Source organism: Desmodus rotundus, chromosome 5 (assembly GCF_022682495.2).
Source record: "Desmodus rotundus isolate HL8 chromosome 5, HLdesRot8A.1, whole genome shotgun sequence".
Classification (NCBI taxonomy): Eukaryota; Metazoa; Chordata; class Mammalia; order Chiroptera; family Phyllostomidae; genus Desmodus; species Desmodus rotundus.
Window position 1 is genome coordinate 82,801,029 of NC_071391.1, and position 24,052 is coordinate 82,825,080.

The window sequence follows — 24,052 nt, forward strand, 5'->3', positions numbered from 1 at the left end:
TTAAGGCTGCAAGTGCTTCACTTGGGCTCCAGGATAGCCTGTCCTACTGGTAATGAGCCAGTTGCAGCTGAGTTGGGGTGGAGTTGGAGTTGGCTAAGGGGAAGTGGGGAAAAGGATAACATACTCCTTTTTCTTGTGAATCTTTGCAGACTGAAGGCCTTTATCACAGTCTATAGAGCAGAAACAAGATGACAAGCAGGTGTGTGAAAGTCTCCATTTGTGAATGGAAAATATGCTTTGGAGCTGAGGCCACTCAAAGACTCCACTGCCCACCCCAACCCCTTCCCCAGGCAGGAAGTAAGCTCTCCTGTTCCAACCACCAGTTAAGGGAGGAGGTAGGTTGGCTTGGCTCCCAGAGATTCAGGTGAGGACAGAGGGTGGGGGTACTCTTGTTCTGAATACCTGCCAAATTCTCTGCTAATGAGGTCTTTCTGGCTCTTCACATTTGTCTAATAGAGAGTTTACAAGAAAAGGGCGCCCTATCTTTACCCTTTGTTATCCGTACCATAGCTGCCGTTCTCTGTGTTTTGTCAACAGAGGACGGTATTTTTACTTTTATTTCCCTGGTATTATTCCAACCCTGTGTTCTTGTGCCTTCCTTTACAGCAGTCATCTTCCAGCCTGGGAGCCCCAGAGGGAGGCGTGCAGGGGAGGGCATAATTCTGGTGCGTGCAGATTTGGGGCCTTTAGCTACATCTACATGTCCCCCTCATTGGCTGCTGTCTCAGAAGGTTCCTTTCATTCTGTGGGTTCTGGAGCTTTCCTTGGATTGGCTCGGCTCATGCCTCTGCCTCTAACTTCTTTTGTTGACTGTATTCTGTGTTTCAGGGTGTAGGGGGAAGGCTGCTGGAGGGGACTGGGAGAAGGATAAGGACCGCCCAGGACTTGGCAGCTCTTGTTCACACAGGTCCATATTTGTTTCTCTTCTAATACCCTTTGGCTGTTCCATGTCTGAACTTTCTGGAGGCTGGTTTCCAGGAGAGGAATATGTGCAGGTCTCAGAAGATAGCTATGAAGCAGCGTTGTGAGAATTTTGGGGAGCTTTGTCTGTTTTAGGCCCAGAATCTAGATTTAGTTACTGGGCAGCTCAGGCCTGGTGCTGCCAGCAGTTTTTCATACCAGGGCACTGCTTAGAACCAGCCATGCCAGGGCCTGAAGCCCATACTTTTCTGCCCCCAGAATCTTTCCCACCTTCACTTCCCCAGATTGCTCACATACACCATCACCTTTAGACTGGTGCCCTGGCATGCCATTCTTATCTCCATCTCTATGCTTAGCTTGTTTTCCAGGTTGTACTTGAAAGAGCGGAGGCCTTAGAGATGGTTTCAGGTTGCAGCTCTTCCAGCTGCTAGTGAGTAAACTGTTCTCTGAGTTTGAGCCTTTTCATTTTAGTACCTGTCTTACAGCCCAGCTGTGACAATCAATTCAGTAGTTAGTTTTTGAGTACCTAATATGTGTTGGGCACTGTGCTTAGCATTATGGGCTGTGGGGAGAGCACAAAGATTCCTGCTTTTGAGTTTGGTTAAGTGTTGGGAGGTTAAGTGTAAGTCATTTCAGAATAATGGGTAAATGCAAAGATAAAGGTAAGCACAGGTGCTTTAGGAGTACAAAGGAAGGGCAAGAATGCTTTTTGTAGTAAATAGCGTATGAGCCCTTTTGAAGGATGTGGGGAGATGACCCACACAAGGGGGGAGAGTTTGGGGGCTGGTGTTCCTGGATGAGAGAAGTGTAGAGTTATGAAACAGCATGACATGAGCAGAGAATATCTAAAGTGTATGTTCAGACAAGGAGAGATGGGCTGATGCTGGAGAGTGAATAGGGGCCAAGTCACGGGAGGCCTTGTAGATCACGCACGCCAAGAATTTAAAACTCTACCTTATAGGCAACAGGGTTATAAAGCAGGAGATCGGGGATTAGATCTGGGATTAGATGAATAACTTTAGTGATTATGTGGGGGAGGCATTATGTGTAGATATAAGAGGGCAAAATGAGGAGTCCAACTAGGAGGATGATGAAATATCACAGAACAGTCAGCAGGTGTAGGGCTAGAAGGGAGTGGAATTATTTTAAAAATTAGGGCAGTACGAAGAACAGATCCTAGAGGCAGATTGCTGAGGAGAGGGTGGAGTTAAGGATGACTTCAGGTGTCTGACTTGTCTGGTGGGTGGACGAGGTGCTGGTGACTAAGATGGGGATCATAGGGGGAGCAAGTTTCGGGCTAGGGTGGAAATGATGAGTTCAGGTTTAGACAGGTACAGATAGCTTGAGGTACCTGTGTGATGTGCTAACGGAATTGTCCAGCATGCAGTTGTATATACAACTCTGATGCTCAGGAAGGAAGTCCAGGCTCAAGTACAAACTTGTGAGTTATCAGAATATTGGTGATAGTGAAAACTTCAACAGTGGATGCTATTGTCCCAGAACACTGTGTGAAAGTGAAAGCAGTAGTCAAGGCCTGACGGGTAGGGAACGTCAGTGATGAAGGGTGCGTGAAGGAGGCGTCAAGGTGGAGACCCACACTGACACGGAGAGAGTGGCAGTGCAGTCACCAGGGAGTGGACAGTTTCAAGAAAGAGAGAGTGAGCAGTAGGATCAAATGCAACAGTAAGAAAAGTATAGAAAATTATCCACTGGATTTGGCAAAGGGAAGGTATTGATTCTTGACTGAGGAACATGAATTGGGGGATCAGGGATTGCAGTGGATTGAACTGGGAAGGGACACGAAGTGAGGAGAGCAAGTACAGGTATTAGTAGAGAAGAAAGAGGGCGGCAAGGTGGGGCTGGGAGACCCAGGGGAAGGAAGGTTTTTGTTTGTTTTTAAATGTTGCAAAAGTTGAGTGTATTTATAGGCTTAAGAGGCAAGACACACTAGATAATGAGAGGTTGCAGGATAAAGAGTGAAAAATGGCAAAGACAAGTTTCAAAGGTAGAGAACGCTGATGGAGGCCTGGCCATGAGTAGGAGGAAGGCTTGTCATCCTGGGAGACTGGGGAGAAGGAAATAGGAGGGGCCCAAGTTCACCAGAGGGTGTAGGTGGGGTCTGGAAAATTCAGGTAGTTATCATTTTATGGGTTCAGTTTTCTCATAAAATAGGAAGAGATGCTATCTGCTGAGATGGGAGGGCTTTGGGATTGGGTGGGTGGGGGGCTTGAAGAGGTTGTGGGGATGGGAGCACTTCCTGAGCAGAGTGGGAGTGGAGGCCTACACAGCGCACGTCAAAGATTCCTTGATATGTGCATGCAGACCCAGCCAGTCTGAGGACTGTGGTCCATGGCAGAATTCTGTGCTTCCTTCAGCAGCACTCAGCTTGGGCAGAGGAGGGTGAAGGTGGAGCATGGGATTCATTAGGGTTGGCTTTTCCCAGAAAAATGACATTGAAGACAGATGCTTGTAAGAGAATGTTTCAGGTGGTCAACTGTGCAGCCTAGGCTGGGCAGGCAGAAAATGAGGGACTCAGGGGACTGGGGGTCTCCATGATGCCAAGGAGCAGATGCAGCAGGAGTGGGCGCAGCAGAGACCTGCACAGGAGGTGGATTGCTGTTTGGGGTGGGGCTGCTGGAGTTTGAGATTTCTGACAAGGTTCCTGGGTGTGGGGAAATCTGAAGGGAGTGGAGATGAAGGCCACGGATGGAGGTTTGTGAGCTGTGAGGCTCTAGTGGTGGCGTCCAAGTTATGGGCATCCACGTTCCGCAGCAAGGGGGCACATGTCCAGGCGAAAGGAGGGCTGTCAGTCAGTCTTCAGTGGTGAGGTTGGAATTTGGTCGTTTTGAGGGAGGCTGATATAACCACCTGGCCGAGTCTCAGAGTGGCAGAGACTTTTACAGGAAGGGAAAGCGTAAAGGTTTGGAAATGGCACTGCGGAGTAAAGAGGCAACCTTCCTTTGACCTTGCTGGCGTGGGCAGTAGGAGATGGAGCAATCTCCAGGGAAGATTACAAGGAAGTGGTCAGGCTGAAATGTGTATAGTTTGTGCACTGAGGAGGGAAGAGGCTGAAATCTGAGCTTTCACTACACTTTGGGTCCTTGGGGACTGGCTTGTCTAGGGGTGACTTTTAACCAATGTGATCCCCTCATCCAGAAGGGTGACCCTTTTTAAATTTACCCAAGACGCTGTAGAGCTAGGGCTGGCCTGGGAAGTGGTCCCCTCAGCAGGAGTGGGTTTCATCTAACACCAGAGGGTGCAGGGGAAGGGCCAAAGATATTAGGGGAGTTTACCACACAGTGGTGGCTTCAAATGGCACAAAGGGAAGGTTGGTGAGAGAGGGAAACAGGGAAGGGGGAGAGGGTCAGTGGAGCTGCATTGAAGTGTCCCGCGGAGGAGGGGTGACTGCAGGGGTGTTGCTGTCAGCAGTGACTGGGTATGGCAGGCTCTGAGGCATTAACACACTGGCTGATTCGAAGGCTCCGAAGGGCAGCCACTAGTTCCAGGCCAGGCTGGAGCTCCAGAATGATCCCGTTTGGGGAGACTGTGATGGTCCTTGCACATCTGCCTCACTGTCACAGGATGCTTATTGGAAGTGCCTGCTCCTGGACCCACTCCAGGTTTAAGGAAATCGCACTTCTGTGTGACATTATAGTCAGCTCCACGGTGGTTCCTGCGCACTGAAGCCTGGGAACTGCTGATTGGGAGTCTTGGTGGTCTTGGGTGTGTAGCTGGTGGTATCTGATGAGGTAGCATAGACACAGAACCCAGCATGGGGCCTGCCTGGTCAATGATAGTTATTATTCACCCTCAACCCCATGGCCATATCAGTGACATGTATGGGAAGGGTGTGTAGGTGTCAGCACAGTTCATTACCAGTGTAAACCACAATTAATTTTAGACTCTATTAGAGAATAAAAAGCATGTATTTGAACAAAAAGGAGCTTCAGGCTGGGAGACACAGAGTCAGGGAGCGACTTACATTGTGTTCCACTGAGACGGAAGGCAGGCTGCCTTTTATAGCAAAAGTTCCTGCCCAGGTTCTCAACGAGGTCTGTTTTATGTAGATGAAGTATCCAAATTGTGCAGTTCTGACTGGAGGGGCAGATCTCAGGCTATTGGCAGAAAGACAAAATGAGGGTTTCCCTGCAGTGGTTGACTCAGACGGCATAAACAGTGGGCACAGCGCGGGCACCCCAGAGTTCAGTCTGAGGTTCTTCCCAGTTTACAGACTAGGTGAGGGGCCCCTGTCAGCAAATGGCCACTAGGCTCTTGTAATTTATAAAGTTGGGGACCTCAGTTGACCATGGGGAGTCCATCTCAGCAGATAAATTCTTTCTCGGGGTTCACATCAATGAATCATCTTGGGATCCACACCAGGAGGAGAGTTATTATTAACTGATACACATGCCATCCCAGAAGGTGGGTCAAATATGACTTCATTTTCCCTTTGCAATACCTCTCAGTCACACTTCTGGGAATGTCCCCCCTGGTCTGCTCTCTCCTTTCCTGTCCCTCAAACCCCGCAGTCTTTTCTGTCTGCCAGCCTCTCCCAGGGCCCGGCTGCGTGTCTGAGAGCCAGTGAAGCTGTGTACAGACCGTGAGCAGACAGTACTGTCTGCCTCTCCTCCCTTCCTTCAGTATTTTACTAACAATTTATCTCTTTTCTTTGTCTCACTGAAGTCCCCTGAGAAGTGGGTGGAGGGGAAAAGGGAAGAAAGGAGTAGGTGAGGGGACAGAGACCCTGGCCCACATTGTCACCTAAATCGTATACTTTAGGTCGATTGCTGTCTCACCTTTGGCAGCCAACCCCTCCAGCTCACTCCAATCTGAAACTCTCTTGAACTTTGAATTAATCCAGTTTAAATTCAAAATCAGAATTTGAATGAAGCAAATGTGTGTTTAGCTGAGCCAGTTGTAGACACTTTGGGCTACACAGCTAAGGTATTTCAGTGAACAGAAAGGGAAAACTCAGGGAACATTCCTGCACGGTGTTCATCAGGAGGCCCGCAGGTCCCAGGAGGGCAGGAAATCCCTGGGAACATCAGTAAGGTGTGAGAAGTAGTGAGAAGCAAACAAACCCCAAACGCTTGAGTGTCCTTACATGTTCAGCCATGTAAATGAATTGACAGGAACATCCCAGGACGCTGGCCATTGAGGAGAGTGTGGTAGTTGTTTAATGAAGCTGATAAGTTAATGTTGTTAATGTTAATTTAATGTATATTTCTAAAACCTTGTATTTGGGGGCCTGCCTGTGTTTCTGATGCTCTCAGGCATGCAGAGAACTAACATGGGGGTGGGGCGGGCAGTGGGGAGAGGACATGGCAAGCTGCCACTCTTTTACAACACTGAATAATCAGGAAGAAGTTATGGAGTCATTCAGCCTTCGTGTGACATGATGAGACAGCAGTGTGAGTAAGATTCCGCCCCTGCGCTGGGGGCTCTCAGGTGATCCAGAAGAGAGGCATGCAAACACGAAACAGTGGACTAAGGCTGACTCAGAAAGCCGTAATGGAGATAGAAAGGCTGTTCCATGAAAGAACAGGGAAGGGAGAAATTATTACACATTTAAAACACCTTCTTGTTATGTTGGTTTTTTCCCTCCCCAACTAGATTGCAAGTTTTTGGAGGACAAGTATTGCACCTTTTGGGTGTGTGTCTCTCATGGTGCTTCACACGCCTGCATGCGGTGGGTGCTCAGGGTCTGTCCATTTTCACGCCTTACTCATTTTCATGTCTGCGGGGCTTGTCATGTGTGCTGTGAATGTTAGGTGCTTGATTTTGTTAAATAAGTATGATTAATTTCTGTTTTCTTTCATGTCAATACTTTATTTCTCTCATATCTCCCAAGAATTTCTATAAGAAATGCTTATTAAAATGAATCACGTAATGGTCAATAGCATTAGAAAGAGGTTCAACTTTATTGACAAGAAATTTCACTGACAACATCAGCAAGATTAATAAAAATAAGGTAATTCCCAACATTAATGAGGTTACAGGTAAATGGGACTTTTATAAATTGTTGAAGGGGGAATAATTGTTCAATTTGGGGGGAAGGCAACGTGGTACTATTTTTTAATAGCCTTAAGAATACACATATTCTTTGACCTAGACATTCAGCCTCTCTGAATTTACCCTAAGGAAATAATTATGGCTCAGTGGAAAGAGTTACGTACACAGGAAGAAGATAATCACACATTGTTCATGATAGTGAAAATGAGAAATAACTTAAAAGCTAACAGTAAGGGACTGTGTGATTACTATCTTGGAGGAACTTTGATGGTATGGTAGGAAAGTATTTGAAAAATGGGAACACGTTAAAGGTGAAGTAAGTGAAAAAAGAATCACACAAAACCAGCTCAGAAAGCTAGTCTGGTAGAAATCCGGGAATTCTGGAAGTTTTTGGCCGTGGTCTTTTCTGTAAGATGGGGCTGTCTGCCCTGCAGGGAGTGGTCACATGCGTGCAGAGTTCTTGGTTCTGAGCCTGCTGTGTATCTCATGTTCAGTTAGTAGTGGATATTATTACCCAATTTCTGTAAAAAAAAAAAAAAGACATGTATATTTGCACAGTAAAAGAAAGACCAGTAGAGATTACAGCCAAACATTAGCCATTTGTTTCTGACTAGTGATATTGTGGTGGTATTTTTCCTTCTTTGGGTTTTTCCCTTTTGTCAAATTTTCTACAATGAACACTACAAAATGATATTAATATTAATCAGAAACAAAGTCCATAGAAAAGAAATGGTGCTGGGCTTATATGAAGAAAAAAGAAGAATTGCCGTGACTGGTGTGGCTCGGTTGGGCGTTGTCCTGCAAACTGAAAGGTCATGGGTTTGAGTCCCAGTCAGGGCACATGTGAGGTGACCAACCGTTGTTTCTCTCCCACACTGATGTGTCTCTCTTCTTTCTCCCTCTCTTCCCATCTCTCTACAATCAATAAAACAAACAAACAAAAAAATTTAAAGAAAAAAAGAATTAAAGGAATGAATTACTAATCATCTATGTTAGAATTATGAGGTCTTAAAGATCATTTGTTTAACTTCCTTTTATAGTTCAGGAAACTGAGGCATTGAGAGAGGAAGTGACTTGCCTAATGTTATACATAAATTAGTCACAGGTGTCACATTTCTGGAGCCAGTGCTTTTTTTTACTACACTAGTCTGCCTTTGAGGACATAAGTCTCAAGAGAGGGACTCCTTTAAGCTTGGACCTCAAACCACTGGAGTCACCAGTAACATCTTAAGTCTCCCAAATTCCCTCCTGAACCCCCCAGGGAAAGACTCCTGCAGGGACCCGTAAGACCTGGCCCAGTCTTTACAACAATCAGTCCTGATCAACAGCAAGGACCGGGTGCCAGCCCTGTGGCTCATCGTGCCTGGCTGGATGGGAGCTTGTGTTTCCTCAACTATGGGTCCCTGTCACCAGTTTGCTAAGCCTCCAACCCCCAAGCTCGGACCTCAGCCTTGATCCCATCCGGGAATACTGGTGCTACCTCCCACCAAGAACAGTGATCTCGGTTTCTGCCACGTCACACTGTGGTCACATCCCAGCCTCTGGTTGTTTGAGGAGGAAAACAATATACACCCAGTCAACGGTGTCAAGGCCCCTCAGTCTGAGAGTCATGGTCCCTCTGATGTCTGGCTGTGCTAGACCTCTCTGTGCTGCCCTCCTGCTCCTCTCTGTGAGCACCCGGTGGGTGCTGCTCCAGTAGGCCAGCTGCATGCGCTGCTTGGCCATTGCCCTTGTTTGCATGGCAGACATGATGCCTTCATTTCTCTCAGGAACATTCTCAATGTACTTCTGTATGTTTATTTTGCTGCTTCCTAAAACTGATTTCACTGCATTGCTTCATGTTCAGATTGCTAATGTTTTTGTCTGTTATGCTAGCATTTGATTTCTTCATGTGTTTTGTAAGTTTGGATTTGCAGGCTTACTTGGAATAGGATGATTTGGGATTTTTTTTTTCTTTCTATGTGTTCAATTCCACCTGTCTAGAGTTGCTCCTCTTGGCCCCCTGAACCTCTGGTCTGGAAACAGTCCTTGTGCTGGTGGCCGGTGACTGGAGATAATATATTTTTTGTTTTCCCCTTTTTATATTTTACCTGCCTTTGCAATGTGTTTGGAGCAGTTGGGATGCAACAAAGCCAGACCCGTTGTGCTAACCTGACCTAACAGGTAGTCAGTCTTTCAGTCCAGGGTGGGCATTTAGCTCTCAAGCTGTGGCCCTGAAAACTTCAGTGGTTAAGGCTTCTTCCAGGGCAACCCCGCCCCCTGGTGGCTTCTAGTGGTATGGCAGGCAAAGAGCCTCCCAGAGGGCAGGGGAACGTAGACCACTCTCCTTCCTGTGGACTCAAGAGTTGGAAGCAATCTCAGAGATCATGAGACCAACCTCCCACACAGTACAGGCGTCCCATCTACATCACACCCAGAATATGGTCATGGCCAGTTTGATTAGTCCTCTGTCCAGCAACCTACTTCATGGCTGGAGAGCTCTGTTTGCAAGGAGCCCTTCTTGTATTGAGAAGCTAAGTTGTCCCCATAGCTCTCACCCATGGGTCCTATTCTGCCGCTCAAGGCACCATGGAGTAGATGTGCCCCGTGTCCTCTCAGCTCTCTGAGGCAGCATTGGAGTTCTCCTGGTTCCCTCTTTCCACCTCCCCATCCACTCCTGCTGCTAGGTTATGTGTGAACTCTGGGTTGAAACGTGAGCTTTGTGACACACAGCCTTGTTTCGACCACGGAAGGGAAAGACCTCATCTGGTTGCCGAGTGGGTGCTGCCTCTTCACGTCTCTACGAGGAAAAAGGGAACCAGTTACCCCTACATCTTCTGGTCTCTGCTAAGAAGGAATCCTCCCTGGTGGGTAACTAACTGGCTGCGACGTTTCACAAGGAAGCACCTCCCTCTAGTGGCCACTAGGGCGTATTTCAAGACGTTTTTCTCCCTTCGCTATTTGCTCCAGGGTTTATTTGCAGCTGAAGAAGGTCACCCCAATAAATTCAATTAAAAAAAAAAGACGATCCACTGAGATGTGGGTGGGAGAGCTGTAGACTGCAAAGCTCCCATCTGGCTTTCCGATGAAAATGAATTGATTTTGCAACGGTGACTGGTGAGAGAGACAGAGAGCGACTGCAAACTTGGCTTCAATTTCCATGTTTCTCATAAATTTTTCAAGCCAAAATTTGCATATGGTTATGCACGTGTTAATTAGTCTTATTCCGAGAAACTCCAGAATAGTTGTTCTTCTCTTAGGTGGTTCCCTTATTAATTGGCTCCTTTCGTGATTTTCTCTGTCCATCTCCACTTCTGTCTTACTAGAGTACTTTTAGTTGCAGTGAACAGACTTTTTCATACCAACGGAGAGAATTTGAGGAGGAAGTTAAAAGGACAGTGGTACATCAGGGGAGAAAAACAGTCCACAGAGGTCACACTAGAGCAGGAACCCGAGGTCCTTGTTCTAGTTGTCCCCAATAAGGTGACCTGCCTTCTCTCTGTAGGTCTCCATTCTCTACGTGCTGCTGACCAGCTCCCTTGCTGGTATTCCATGTTTGCCTCTCTCTGCATCATAGCTTCTACTTATTCATAATTCTGATTTATCCCTACCTCTTTGTGATCCCTCTGGCATGTCTCTTCTCTCTTCACCTCAAGATATTTAAGCGTTGGTGCTTGCCACCAATGGACTTATTTTGGGGGGGATGGCATTTTCCGTTCTGTTTCCTGAGACAAAATCTAATGGATGCCACCCTGCCCCCTTTTTTTCTAATGTTAGGCCACATTAAAAGTCTCTGGCCAGCCAGCTAATTGGCCGTGTGTGGGACTGCTTCCTGTTGTGATGATCTGGGCAGGGGAGAGTGTGATACAGAAGAGAAGGGCCTGGGGATGCCTTTGGAGCAGGGGCCCAAGGCAGGCAGTTTGCTTTAGAAGGGCGATCGATGAGTGTGGCACAGAGTAGAGCTGTCCATCTGGAAGCTCATAAGTAGCTGCTGTAAGTGGGAGCCCTTGTAGGGAGCTGGGCGGTTTGGTCTGCATTGCAGGGGGCTGGCAGCTCCCAGGGAATGGAAACTTCAGGGTATCTCTTTGTGGGATTCATCTTCTCCATCTCTCCTGCTGTGTTTCCCGTTCACACTGTGTGTCCCTGGGATGGGCTCCATTCGGACTTACCTTGTGGGCAGGCTGATTGCTTGGCTGATGAGAGACAATGTCACATTAGGGCAGATGAGAAAGGGGGTGGAGGTGGCACCCTGCCACTGGTTGACAGAACAAATTTGATCAAATTTAGAAAAAGATACCACTTCCTCAAGACACTTCATTGACATCTTCCAGAAAACTTACAGTGACCAGACAAGCCTGTGATGACTTGGAGGTGAAAGGAGCCCTTGGAACTGGGCAATGCAAAACTTGCTCTGTGTTAGTGGCTGCCTTGCCAGGACCACGCCGAGCCTCGCCAGCCTCTCAGTGGCCTTGCATCTGGAGGTGTCCTTGCAAGGGTCTCATGTGGCTGTGGAACAGTGGCTCTCCCCATTCACAGGACACAAATGTATGGGTGTGAGGGTACAGAAAAGTTTTAGGGGGGAAGTGGGAGAAAATGAGTATTTATTGAGCACTTCCCACATGCTAGGTGCTATGCTGTTTGACACACACTGTTTATATTTTTGCACTGAATCTGTGTCATGACGATCTTTGCTCCCATTTTATAGCTAAGGAAACTGGGCTCAGAGGTTCAGCCAGGGCTGCTACAAGGTGGATATTTCATTGCTCCAGGATGCTCTTTACTTTGTAGTTGAAGTGGCCACATTGGTTAGAGGTGGGGTCAATAAGTCATTTGCCCAAAACACTCAGCAAGGGAGAAGAGCTGGGATGGAAAGCCCATGTTCTTTCTCCTGCGTCAATCTGTTGGAGACCCCATAGGAGTAAAAAGCAACTGAATTTAGTGTTTCTTCTTCTTAGAGAAAGTTCCATTCATGCATTCTGAAATCAAATGCAGGAAACATCGACGCAGATCCCGGCCCGCAGGATCCTGTGTTGGCAGCAATAGACAAGTACACACGGACTACAGAAATCCTGTGGAGAAAAAGGGACGGCATGGCCACTCTCTAAGTGAGAGAGAAGGCGAGAGGGCCAGAGAGGGCCCAAGAGAGCCTGACCCCTGCCTGGACAGGCTTTTATTGCTTTTCTGGGCACATTACATCGAGGATGGTCCTCATTTACTAGGCACAGGTTCACTGTAGGTGATTACCTTGTACAGACAACCAAGGACAGAATGCTGCTAATTACTTCAAAGAGAAGGATGTTACAGATCAAGGGGAAAAGTGGCTGAACTGGTTACACTCCATACTTGGGAGGTTTAGCACAGACTTTAGGAAGTTAAAGATACTCAGTAAATATTTGCTGCCTCAATCCCGGGTGAGGGAGTTTTAGCAAGAGCAAGTCTCACAGCAGTCTAGGTACAATGCAGGCCTGATTCTCCACAGGAGAACCTATCCATGGACGTGGGTCCTGCCTGCCAACCTCGATCCCCACTGGCTTTTCCGAGTTGGGGCTGGGCCACATTTCCCACGCTTGGAATGGTTCCCCATAAAACATGGAGTTTTATTTAAAATGACAGCAGCCTCTCAGAAGGAAAAGTGAGCATCTACTATGTGTGACAACTACTACTGCCCTAGGCGTTGGGCTCTCAAAGACACAAAGTCCACTGAAGGCTGGGCTGCACTGTGATCAGAACCACTTGGCTCTAGGGTGTGATGGGGCAACCTGAAGACTGAATTTAATGCTTATGTTAGAGCATATGTTCTAACATATGTTCCTGTGCTTATGTTCTTGCCCCACCGAAGTTTGATTTATTTTGGTCTGGCATGAGACCGAGCATCTCAATTTTAAAAAGCTCCCTGGGTGATTCCAATGAGCAGTCCTGGTCAGATCCAGCCCTTCATTAGAGAGGAGGGGAAAGGTGCCCTGAGAAGGCAGGTGACTTGCCCCAGAGCACTCAGCTGGTCAGCGTTGCTACTGAGTGTGTGTCAGTTTCTCCTGGATCTTCTGTTGTGCCTCAAAGGGGCAGGGAAAAGGTGACGCAAGAGGCAGGAGGAAAAGAGGTGGGTAACTGTTGGAAAGGAGAGAGAAGCCATGATTGTCTCTTAGGTGGTGGCAGGGGAGGCAGTGGAGAGGCACTTAGCTATTCCCCAGGAGTGCTCAGTACACTCTTACGCACCACTTTATATTAAGTTGATCCTTAGTGGACATCCCTATTGTGAGCTGAAACCAGGTATGACTGATGCCAGGAAATTGCCTGCTCCTGTTATTAGTTAGGGTGAAAGGCCAAGCTGTTGTGAGAAAAACACGTGAGAATACAGCGGCTTAAAGAGCTCCACAGTGAGCATGACCCAAAAGGAGGTTTGTTTCTCTCAGTTAGCGGTCTGTGGTGAGCAAATGAGCTCATTTATTCCACATGGTCATTCAGGAACCCAGCCTCATGCCCTAGGGCATTGGAACTGCTGACTAATGCTGGGATCCAGAAAGAACATGGAGGTGTTTTAAGTGACATGTGTCTCTTCTGCTCAGTGTCCAATGATGAAAACTTAGTCCCAGGAGGCAAGGAGCACTGAGAAATGTAGTTCCTTGGCAGCCAGTGCCCAGCTGCAATTCTATGCCTATAAAAAGAGAAGACATTTTGGTAGCTCTCAAGGCAATTTATTCCTGGTCCCCTTTTCAATCTCCCTTCCAGTCAAGAAGCCTTTGGAGCACTTGCTGGGAGTTGGGCAGGAATTTTTGCATGAAGGAGAAGGGCGCTCTCCTTCATAGGAGGGTCCCAAACTCAGTGTCCAGACACCCAAGGTCTGGCCTGTGTATCTCCTCCACAGTTCCTCCCAGGGGCTCATGAGAACCTAAAATTCCCCAGAGACTGCAGATAAGTGTGCTCTGATAATCCGCGCTTCATTCAAGGACTGTCTAAAATGTGGGCCCCCTAGTGCCCAGTGCAGTGCCCAGAGCGTGAGGTGCCTCAGGCACTTGTGTGTTCATCAGATGCTAGATTGTGGCCTTGCGTGTTCAACGCCCCCTGTCAGGGTGATCAACAGGACCTTGGCAGTGAGAGGCAGCCACCAGTTACACGTGTCATTAAGTTTACAGCGGAACACAGGCCAGGCCAGGAGATCCATCTTCAAGAGGCCTCTCTGGGCCTGGCGGGAGGAATCAGAGCGGCAAGGAAACCTCTGCTGGTGTCTGCTGGAGGTGTGTGGCTAGGCCTCTAGGAAGTGAATTCCAGCCTGGCCATTTTCTCTCTGAACACCCTGGGAATTAGCCCCAGGCTCCATTTCCCGACTTTGCCACTGGCCTCAGCTTTTCTGAGCAGATAATGAAAGTCCAGGGAAGGCAATATGGTTTTACAAAAAGCAGCCTTGGAGTCTGCTACACTTGAATTTGAATTTTAGCTCTGCCACTTTAGCTGTGCAGCCTTGCACGCTTAAGTTCTCTGAATCTTAAGTTCCTCATGTATTAATGGGGTTAATCATATCACTTTTTAAACAATTGCTGTGAAAAGCAAAGGGATCTGCATACCTTTATTTCTCTGGGCTGGGGTTGGCAGCTGCATTCATTTATTCAAGTTATTGATTGCTACTTATTGCTAAGCATTGTTCTGGCTTCTGCTGAAACAGTAATGAACAAAATTCCCTGCTCTCATAAAGCTCACACTCCAATAGCTACAAAAATAAGTAAACCAATAAATAAACAACGAGGATAATTTTGGATAGTGATAAGAGCTACAAAGGCAAGCAAACCAGCTGATCTAACAGAGTGATTTTGTGGGAGGCTCCAGAAGGCTTCATGAAGTGTGGTGATATTTGAATGGAGACCTGAAGGCTGAGAAGGAGTCTGCTTTGCCAGGTCCTAGAGAAGGAAGAGCATTGAAAGCGGAGAAAACAGCACGGAGGAAACGTGTTGCCGAGGGAGAGCAGCTGGCGCATGCAAGGGAAGAAAGAAGAAGGTCGTTGCAGCTGGAACCCTGGGGAATATGTTTGAGATGAGATGGTGAATGCAGCCTAAGTCCACCCACATTCTCATCCTCTGTGCCGAGGTGTCCCTGGGGCCTGCAATGGAGTCACAGGGGCTCCAAAGGACATTTTAAGCATTTAAGGCGACTCGACATCTGTCTGATTCCAAGCAAACTGTAACTCCTTCAGGATAGTTGCAGTTGCACCATTAGATGCCTTGCATGCTTTTTAGTGACATCATATCTTTGGGAAGCTGGCTTTGTGGTGGTTGCTGTGATAAAAAACAAGTGCCTTGGGAAAATCCATATGGAATAGGAAAGGAGGGTGGTGGTGTCTAATCTGATTCCAAGGTTTGAAATGCTGTGCAGTGCCCAACCAGCCCACATCCCATTAGTAAGTAGTTGTGGTTATTTAAGAATAAAATAAAAATATTTCCCCAATTTATATGTTTATTTTGTCTAGCAGTTATTCAGTTATTAGGACATACATGCTTATTACATTATTTGGGCTTTAATAAATAGAACCCTTAGGTATATCTTTTGGCCTTGGAGGCTGTGCAAAAAATTAGGGAACAACTAATGTCATTCGGAGCAGAGAAGGCTGGAAACCCATCCCTGGGCAGGGTGATGAGTTCTCAGTGCAGTCTTTCCCATTCCCGGCGCACGGCCTAATACTGGTGGTTTCTTTTCTCACAGCCTTGGGAGTGGTGGTGTGCGCGCGCGCTGGTAACATTGAGTAAAGATCATGTAGGTTTTCGAACTGGGTGGGTCGCTGCCTGTCTCACCTTTAGGATCACCTGGGAAACTTGGCAAAAATAGTTTCCTGTCCTTGCCCTGGAGATTCTAATTCAGTGGGTCTGACATAGGAATCTGAGTTTCAAAACCTCTGCTGTAATCCTCGTTCCTTTACGCAGCTAGGATGGCCCAGATTTGGGGGGCTTGGTTGTTTCTTGGCGTCCGGGGCGGGGCCGGCGGGCTGTGGCTCGGAGTGACTGTGACGTTTCCGGATCTCCAGGCGGTAAGGAGGGAGCCGGCACCTGCCGGCTGCACTCTCGCCCGCGTCCATTCTCCTTGCGCAGCGCTAGTCGCCCGAAAGGAAGCCCCTGCGGGGAGAGTCATCACCCTCCCGGGCCCAGCAATCACGTAGTCCCCCCGGCTGGCCGAGGGCCCACAGACCCCAGACTCCTGAGGAGGATTTTAGGGTGGGCTGGGAGGTGGAAGCGGGAGACGGCTGAGTGCAACTGCAGAGAGGAGGCCAGGAGGTGGCAGCAGCGGCCCGCCAGCTGCCGCGGGGCCTCCCAGCCGCTGGGGACGCGAGCGGCTGGCGGCGCAGAAAGAAGCCGCGGGGCGCGAAGACAGACGCCTTCCAGGGTTGGCTGGTCTGGGAGCTGCGCCTTGGTTTGTTCTCTACACAGGATTTATGGGGGAGCAAGACAGTGAGTTAGGTAACACCAACAGGAGCCAAGGTCTTCGGTACACACGGGAACCATTGTCTCGATGCGATGTGATGTGGAGAATTTGGAGTGGGGGTGGAATGAGGGTAGCGGTGGAATCAAAAATAACTCCCTTGGCGGTGTCTAAAATTCTACTGAAGATGCATTATTTTAAGTACTTTCCCCTCTTTAAGATCCAGGGAAGGAGCAATGCATTAGAACTTGAACTCTTTAGGGTAAATCAATGACTTAATCCAATTTTCCTTCCCGGCAAGAGAAAGGTTAGCTCAAGAAACAAAGAGGGCAGAAAGCGCATTAATTGGTACTTGCTAGTCCAGCCTCGGGGACCAGGGCGCTCCCCGGGAATGTCTCAGGACAGTTCTGTGAGAGGAGAAGCGGCCCCTACCCGCGTCGTGGATGCCTTCCAGCAGACTGAAGCACTGCGGGACTGAGGACCTTGCAGCAGCATCAGTATTTTGTAAAAGAGGAAGCACCTGTATCAATACTTTAATAAATCATAAAGTTAATCTCTTCGAGCCAAAATTCCTGGCTTGGAGATCCCGTTCTGCCACGCATTTACTGGCTGTGTAATTTTGGAAAACAATAGTTCTGAGCTTGTTTTCTCATCTGTAGAAGTGGAAAAATGGTACCTATTTGAGTGGCTGGTGTGAGCGTTAACTTAAATAGTGGATAGAAAACACCTGGTGTGTGTACTGACTTCAAGCCTCAGTGCTGTGTGTGTTAACAATAGTCCCTGCGGGGAGCTTCCCGCAGTCTGGAGCTTTGAGTCTGTCCTCCTCCGCGACACCAGTGATGCTGTTGCACGAGTCCAGCCTGTAAACAAGAACTCTGCATCCTTTCCTCCCAGACTGTAGGGATCTTTTGAAGAAGGAATAGAAGATACTGGTATGCAGTAAGATCTAAGCATTATTTGAACACTGGTTCTCCATGGGTTTCTTCAAGGAATTTAATGTGTTTATTATTCTTGTAACAAATTAAAATCTGTCCTGTGTGTTGACTAGAGGTCTTCAGACTAAATTCCTTCAGACAGGGGTGAAGTTTTATTTATCTTTTTAAAGTCAGCGGTCTACTCTGATATGTAATGGGTTTCTAAATAATCTTTATGAAATCAGCCAATATTTCTCTAATCAGTAAAGTAAAAAATAAAATGGTATTTTAAAGCTCACAACTCTGTAGAAGGAAGACTTTTGTATACTTTTATTTCCCTCTGTTCCCCCTTCTTACCTGAAAGTTGATTAATTAAATATGAGTGTGGGATCTGGGTTATTATTAAATTATTTTTTGATGTATGTCTCCTGGTTCTAGAGTATTTTTTGACACATGTCGGTCTTGTAACTGTATTTAAACAATTATTCTATACCTATCTCTATGTCTAATTGGTTTCAGTGCTCACTGCTAGTCATTTTATATTTTGATTTTCCCATTCTTGAGCTCATAATTTTAAATCATCACTTGGTCAGTTGAAATACATTTTTAAATGAAGAATATGTGAGTGGCAGACATTTTGAGCTCTTTCTGTTGTCTCCTCTCAAAAGCCAAAATTTATCTGTCTGTAAAATACTTGAATCTAAATCTCCACTTTAAGAAGTCTGTGGATGCTGCTCTATGGTTGTCGAAGAGGGAAGACCAAGGTCAGCCTGATTTGTATTCCTTTATAGATACTTCACCTCTCCCCGTTCATCTCTCTCTCTTGATCTGGATGTATAAAACATGTTTTTATTTGTTTAAATTAAAAAACCTGTGAAGATATTTCTGGGTATGAGTCTCTCTTAGTTACTGTTACCTGGAACTTAGTGAGCCCATTTTATTCATCTCCAATTCCCTTCTTCCCATTCATTTTTGGAAAGTTTTCTTTAATTATATCTTCAGTGATTGCTTGTCTTGTGATCATTCTGGACTCTTCTTCAGAAACATTATACGTACACTGAATCTCTAGTCCTCATTTTTTATAGCTGTCATCTTTTTTAATTACTGTATTTTATTGAATCCAAGACAGTATTGATTGTATGTAAGAAACACTATTATTTTATGTGTAAGGAAGAAAAATTGCTGCCAGTTGAACTACGCTCTAATGCTACAATTAGAGTTCTGTGAAATTGGTACGTAGCTCACACCAGATTTTTTCTCCTTTTTAAATATATCATCTATTTTGAGAGGTTTGGCAGTTTCTCCTGACTTCAGCTGCATTGTTTGGTGTGTGATAGGCAATCCTTTTTCATGCATCTCAATTACAAAACAAACACAGCTTCTATTTAAGGATAACTTTCTTTTCCTTTTCATTTTGGTAAAGCACTCGTTTTTTTCTTAAAAAAAAAGAATTTCAGTCATTGCTCCAATAGCAGATACTTGCTTCAGTAATATCAAATTACATCCTGCTGCTCTAATTCCACGCCTTTCTGCATACACAGTAACTTCTTGTTCCAATGCCAAATCACAGTGTAATCTTTCAAAAGACGTTTTAAATGGCAATTAAACTTACATGTAGTCACAGCAATGTATATAACTCAATTAAGTGCTTAAAACATGAACAGCTGAGACCAGGTTCCCCCACGCTCAGGACTTGACAACCTGGCCGTGACAGCTCTCTGGGCCACAATGATTATAAGTTGCCACTGACTGTGAGACTTAACTTGGACGTCCTCAAATAGGTAAAACATGATAGGTTCAATTCTTTGCTCTCTTTCTCTGCCCTTTGAAAGTGTTTCTCAAGTTTGCCATCAAATAATTACTTACTTGATTTTCTGCCATGTAATTCCACTAATTTATTGCTCCTACGTATGGCTTTTAATTATTGTTCAATAATTTTATCTTCTTGGAAACTAAAAAAAAATCAAACCCAGCTTCCTTTCTATGTTTTCTGGGAGACCAGAATTGTTCTTTATAGTCCCGAAGCCCCTTGATATTTACCCAGTAAATGAGTTCTTGTCAATGGAATGTGAATCCAAGTGATGTCTGTGACTTACAAGAATTCCCCATGAGACCATTCAATGAGCTCTCCTCCATTCTCTTTTGCCCCCATTCTAGTGAGTGCCAGGAAATGACAACAACAACCTTGGAGGCCACATGATGAAGATAGCAGAACTTTGGTTACCTTGGGTGCCCAATGGTGAAGAGCTGTTCTTGGCTATTGGGAACATTTGTCTTGGGCTGCTTTGTAAGTGACAGATCAACTTCTTTGTATTTCTTCCAATGTACAAGTGTTGGGTGTATTTGTACAGCACCTGAAATGACTATAATAACATTATGAAATCATTGTGTATTTTTTCTAAAAGATTTTCACAAAATTCTTATAAAATATCTATTAGAACTGCCTTGAATTTTGCTTTCTTTTTTAAAAATTATATTTTATTGATTATGCTATTACAGTTGTCCTATTTTTCCCTCCCCTTTATTCCCCTCTGCCCTGTAGCCCCCATCCCACCATCATTCCCCAACCTTAGCTCATGTCCATGGGTCATACACATAAGTTCTTTGGCTTCTCCATTTCCCATACTATTCTTAACCTCCCCCTGTCTATTTTGTACCTACCATGTATTCTTCTTACTCCCTGTACCATTTCCCCCATTCTCCCCCCTCCCCGCTGATAACTCTCCATGTGATCTCTATTTCTGTGAATCTGTTCCTGTTCTAGTTGTTTCCTTAGTTCATTATTATTTTTTTAAGGTTCTGTTGTTGATAGTTGTGAGTTTGTTGTCATTTTACTGTTCATATTTTTGATCATCTTCTCTTTCTTGGATGATTCCCTTTAACATTTCATATAATAAGGGCTTGGTGATGATGAACTCTTTGAACTTGAACTTATCTGGGAAGCACTTTATCTGACTTCCATTCTAAATGATAGCTTTGCTGGATAGTGTAATCGAGGTTGTAGGTCCTTGCCTTTCATGACTTGGCATACTTCTTTCCAGCCCCTTCTTGCCTGTAAGGTTTCTTTGGAGAAATCAGCTGATAGTCTTATGGGAACTCCTTTGTAGGTAACTGTCTCCTTTTCTCTTGCTGCTTTTAAGATTCTCTCTGTATCTTTAATCTTGGATAATATAATTATGATGTACCTTGGTGTGTGCTTCCATAGGTCCAACTTCTTTGGGACTCTCTGAGCTTCGAGGACTTCCTGGAAGTCTATTTTCTTTGCTAGGTTGGGGAAGTTACCTTCATTATGTTTTCAAATAATTTTTCAATGTCTTGCTCTTCCTTTTCTCCTTCTAGACCCCTGTAATTTGGATGTTGGAACGTTTAAAGTTGTCCTGGAGGTTCCTAAGTGTCTCATTTTTTTGAATTCTTGTTTCTTCATTCTGTTTCCGTTGGATGTTTATATCTTCCTTTTGTTCCAAATTGTTGTCTTGAGTCCTGGTTTTCTTCCCTTCACTGTTGGTTCCCTGTATATATTCCTTCATTTCACTTTGCATAGCCTTCACTTTTTCCTCTGTTTTGTGACAGTACTCAACCATTTCTGTAAGCATCCTGATTACCAGTGTTTTGAACTGTGTATCTGATAGGTTGGCTGTCTCTTCATCACTTAGTTGTATTTTTTCCAGAGCTTTGATCTGTTCTTTTATTTGGGCCATATATATTTTTTATCTAGGGACACATGTTGTGTAGTAAGGGGCGGAGCCTTAGGTATTCACTGGGAAGGGGCAACCCAGGTCACTGTGCTGTGGTGCTGTATGTGGAGGAGCAGTCTGAAAGGGAACAATGCTTCTTGCTCAGCAATCTGATGGCTTTCAGTTACTTCCTCTGCTACAAGCAAATTGGGCCCATCTGGTGCAGATTCCCAGGTGGATAGGTTTGTGTACATTCTAGGACCCTGTGGGTCTCTCCAATGAAGTCTCCTGTGAGGCAGGGGTTTCTCCTACTGCCGCAACCCCCACAGGTTTTTTCAGTCAGAGGTTATGAGGCTTTATTTCCCTGGGCTGGAACCCTGGATTGTGTGGTCTGGCTTGCTCCCCAGTTGTTCTTCCTGGTTTATCCACATGCAAATGTGGGACTTCTGGTTCACCAGCCACCAACTCACCTGCTCTGCCACTCACCGCCTCGCCCACTCTGGTCCTCCTGCCACCCTCTTGCCTCTAGTCTTCTCCACCTGGCTGCCCATCTCTACCCCTCCTACTGGTCTGGATAAATGTTTCTTCTTTAACTACTTGGTTGTTAGACTTCCATTCAGTTCAATTTTCTGCCAGTTCTGGTTATCTTTTTACTTTAAATTTGTTGTCTTTCTTTTGGTTGTGCGAGGAAGCAAAGTGTTTCTACCTATGCCTCTGCCTTGGCTGGAAGTTCCTGAATTTTGCTTTCTTAATTGTTTACTGTTACTACATAAAAGAGAGTAACTTGGACAATGAAACTATCTCAAATGAGATAATAAAGTTACTATTGGATTTTTTCCATGTTTTTATTTTTTCCATTACCATTTATCCCCCCATACCCTCTTCCTCCTCTACCCCCCCCACAATCACCATACTATTTTCCATGTCCGTGAGCTCTTTCTCTTTCTTTTTTGCTCTATCCCTCCACCCACCCCCTTAACCCTCTCCAGAACTATCAGCCTGCTCTCTGTCTATGAGTCTGTCTCTATTTTGTTTGTTCAGTTTGTTCGTTAGTGAAATCAATTAGTGAAATCAATATGGTAATTGTCTTTCTCTGACTGGCTTATTTCATTTAGCACAATGCTAGTTATTATTGGATTTTAACATTCCCATCATCTCTGTCAAAAATAAAGTTTCAGAACACCATCTTTCTCCATTGGGTGTATAGTGTTCTTTTGCTTAGACATTCGATAAAAGAACTCTCAAAAGTAAGGAGTTGTCGCCTGGGTGGATAATAACTGAATATTGTTTAATGTTTGTTTTAGATGAACTATTTTTAAAAACTCCCCTTATTTTATTTTTATTGTTGACACTATTACAGATGTCCTCATTTCCCCCCACTTTGCCCACCTCCACTCAGCCCCCGCCTCCTCTTCCCTCTGGCTGTGACACAGACTGTGGGTCATGCATATATATGTTCTTTGGCTAATCCCTTCCCCTTCTTTCATTCAGTCCCCACTTCTCTCTGACAGCTGTCAGTCTGCTCCATGTATCCATGACTCTGTTTATATTTTGTTTGTCAGTTTATTTTGTTAATTGGATGAAAACTCACTGTTTAAACTAGCTTCTGTCTCTTGTGACCTAAAAGGTCTGAAGGTCTGTTTCATTATTTACTTTAAAAGAATCAGTTAGGCTTAGCATAAACAAAGGAGCTCTCACCCATTACACTTCTGTGAGATCCTAAGATGTCATCCCCGGTGACAGTTTTTGAAGCTTATCTTGGTATCAGTTTATCTCAGTTTGTTTTCCACAGAGTTTTCGGTTTCAACTTCATAGGGCCACGTAATTTTTTTTATATTACAGATGTCAATTTCCTGAAATTGCCTTCTGGTTTCTATAGCAAATCATCTTCAGAGGCGTGCTTCTTGTTTTAGTCTTCTGGGTAATGTTATCTTTCCAGTATGCGGCATTGTTTTTCTATAGACCCCATGAGGGTCCCCCCATCCCATGCCTGCCACCCCCTTCACTTTACTTACCTTTATGCAAGTAGAACTCTATGGGGACATGGTGCTGCTAACAGAGAGGAGTGTGGATTGCCCTTGGTTTTCCTCACTGTTGTATTCCTTAGGTCTGTAGCTGGAGGGCCAGTTGAGGTGCACAGCTACTCAACAGTGCCCAGAATCGATGTGATTCATCTTATGTAGCTCACTGAACTGATGTGGGATCTCCTGCCTGTTCTCTGTCATTCAGAACTGACGGAGTGTGTGAAATCTCACTTTCTAGAACCAACTGCTTCTGTCCTGCCTATGAAGCATCATGTGTGGAAAAAATATCTTCCAAACTATGATGTGCCATTGCTAGTCCTCTTCTACTTCCTGCTCCATGGTTTTCCAGGAATTCCATTCTGTGAGTGAATATAGGTAGGTTGGAGGACAGAGAACAGTTTTCTGGCCATGAAATAACAGGAAAAAGAGTAGCACCCACTGTAGAGAGCCAGGTTTTTGTTTGCTTTGGTCCTGGGTCTCTGAGCTGGGGGTAGAAAGTGGGAGCAAGGCAAAGTCTTCCTGTCATTTTTCAGGTGAATGGGCTACTCTGTTTCACAAGGTGGACATGGATTGTCTGTCTCCGTGCAGCTCAGCTGCATTAGCTTTATTTATGTGATAGAAATTCCTTCCAGGTCTTGGTACCTGATTGTTGGTTGATCTTCATTTTTCATGTTGTTGTGAATTTTTGCCTGTTTTCTGTGTCATAAATAATTTAAAGAGTGGTTTGGAGACAGTTCCTTAGGAACATCTAGCCAGATGCCATTTTAAACCCTAAGTGGACCTGATTTTATTTTATTTAAAAAAATTTGGTCTAGGAATTAGCTCAGTTTACTTATTCATCATATTCTGTTTGCCTTAAACCACTTCATGACACATCCACTGGGTCTAAAGTTGTCTTTAGATACTTTTCTAAATTCCACTGCATGGGCCTTTGGAGGAGGCGAGAGTGAGACTTCTTTTGCTAGCATGTACCTGTGCCCAACAGTCATCAAATGGTAGGTAATTTCTCTTACTTGGGGTCTTAGTCAAGGTTCTTTGGGTTGTTAATAACAAACTAACTATAGCCAGTGAGGGTAGGGGTGGGTGTGCAAAGAAGAGAGAAAGAAAAAAGAGTAGATTGGGATGTTGG

The 24,052-nt window shown here is 45.4% G+C and overlaps 1 long non-coding RNA gene across 2 annotated transcripts in view; it reads left to right on the plus strand.

Moving 5' to 3' along the window:
* The window catches only part of LOC123480805 (uncharacterized), a 28,727-nt gene that overhangs the window by 108 nt on the left and 4,567 nt on the right, over positions 1-24,052 (plus strand). For both annotated transcript variants that reach the window (XR_006656918.2, XR_006656919.2), the window contains exons 2-3: positions 150-335; positions 19,383-19,512. This is a non-coding gene — a long non-coding RNA (uncharacterized lncRNA). The remainder of the gene's footprint in view (positions 1-149; positions 336-19,382; positions 19,513-24,052) is intronic.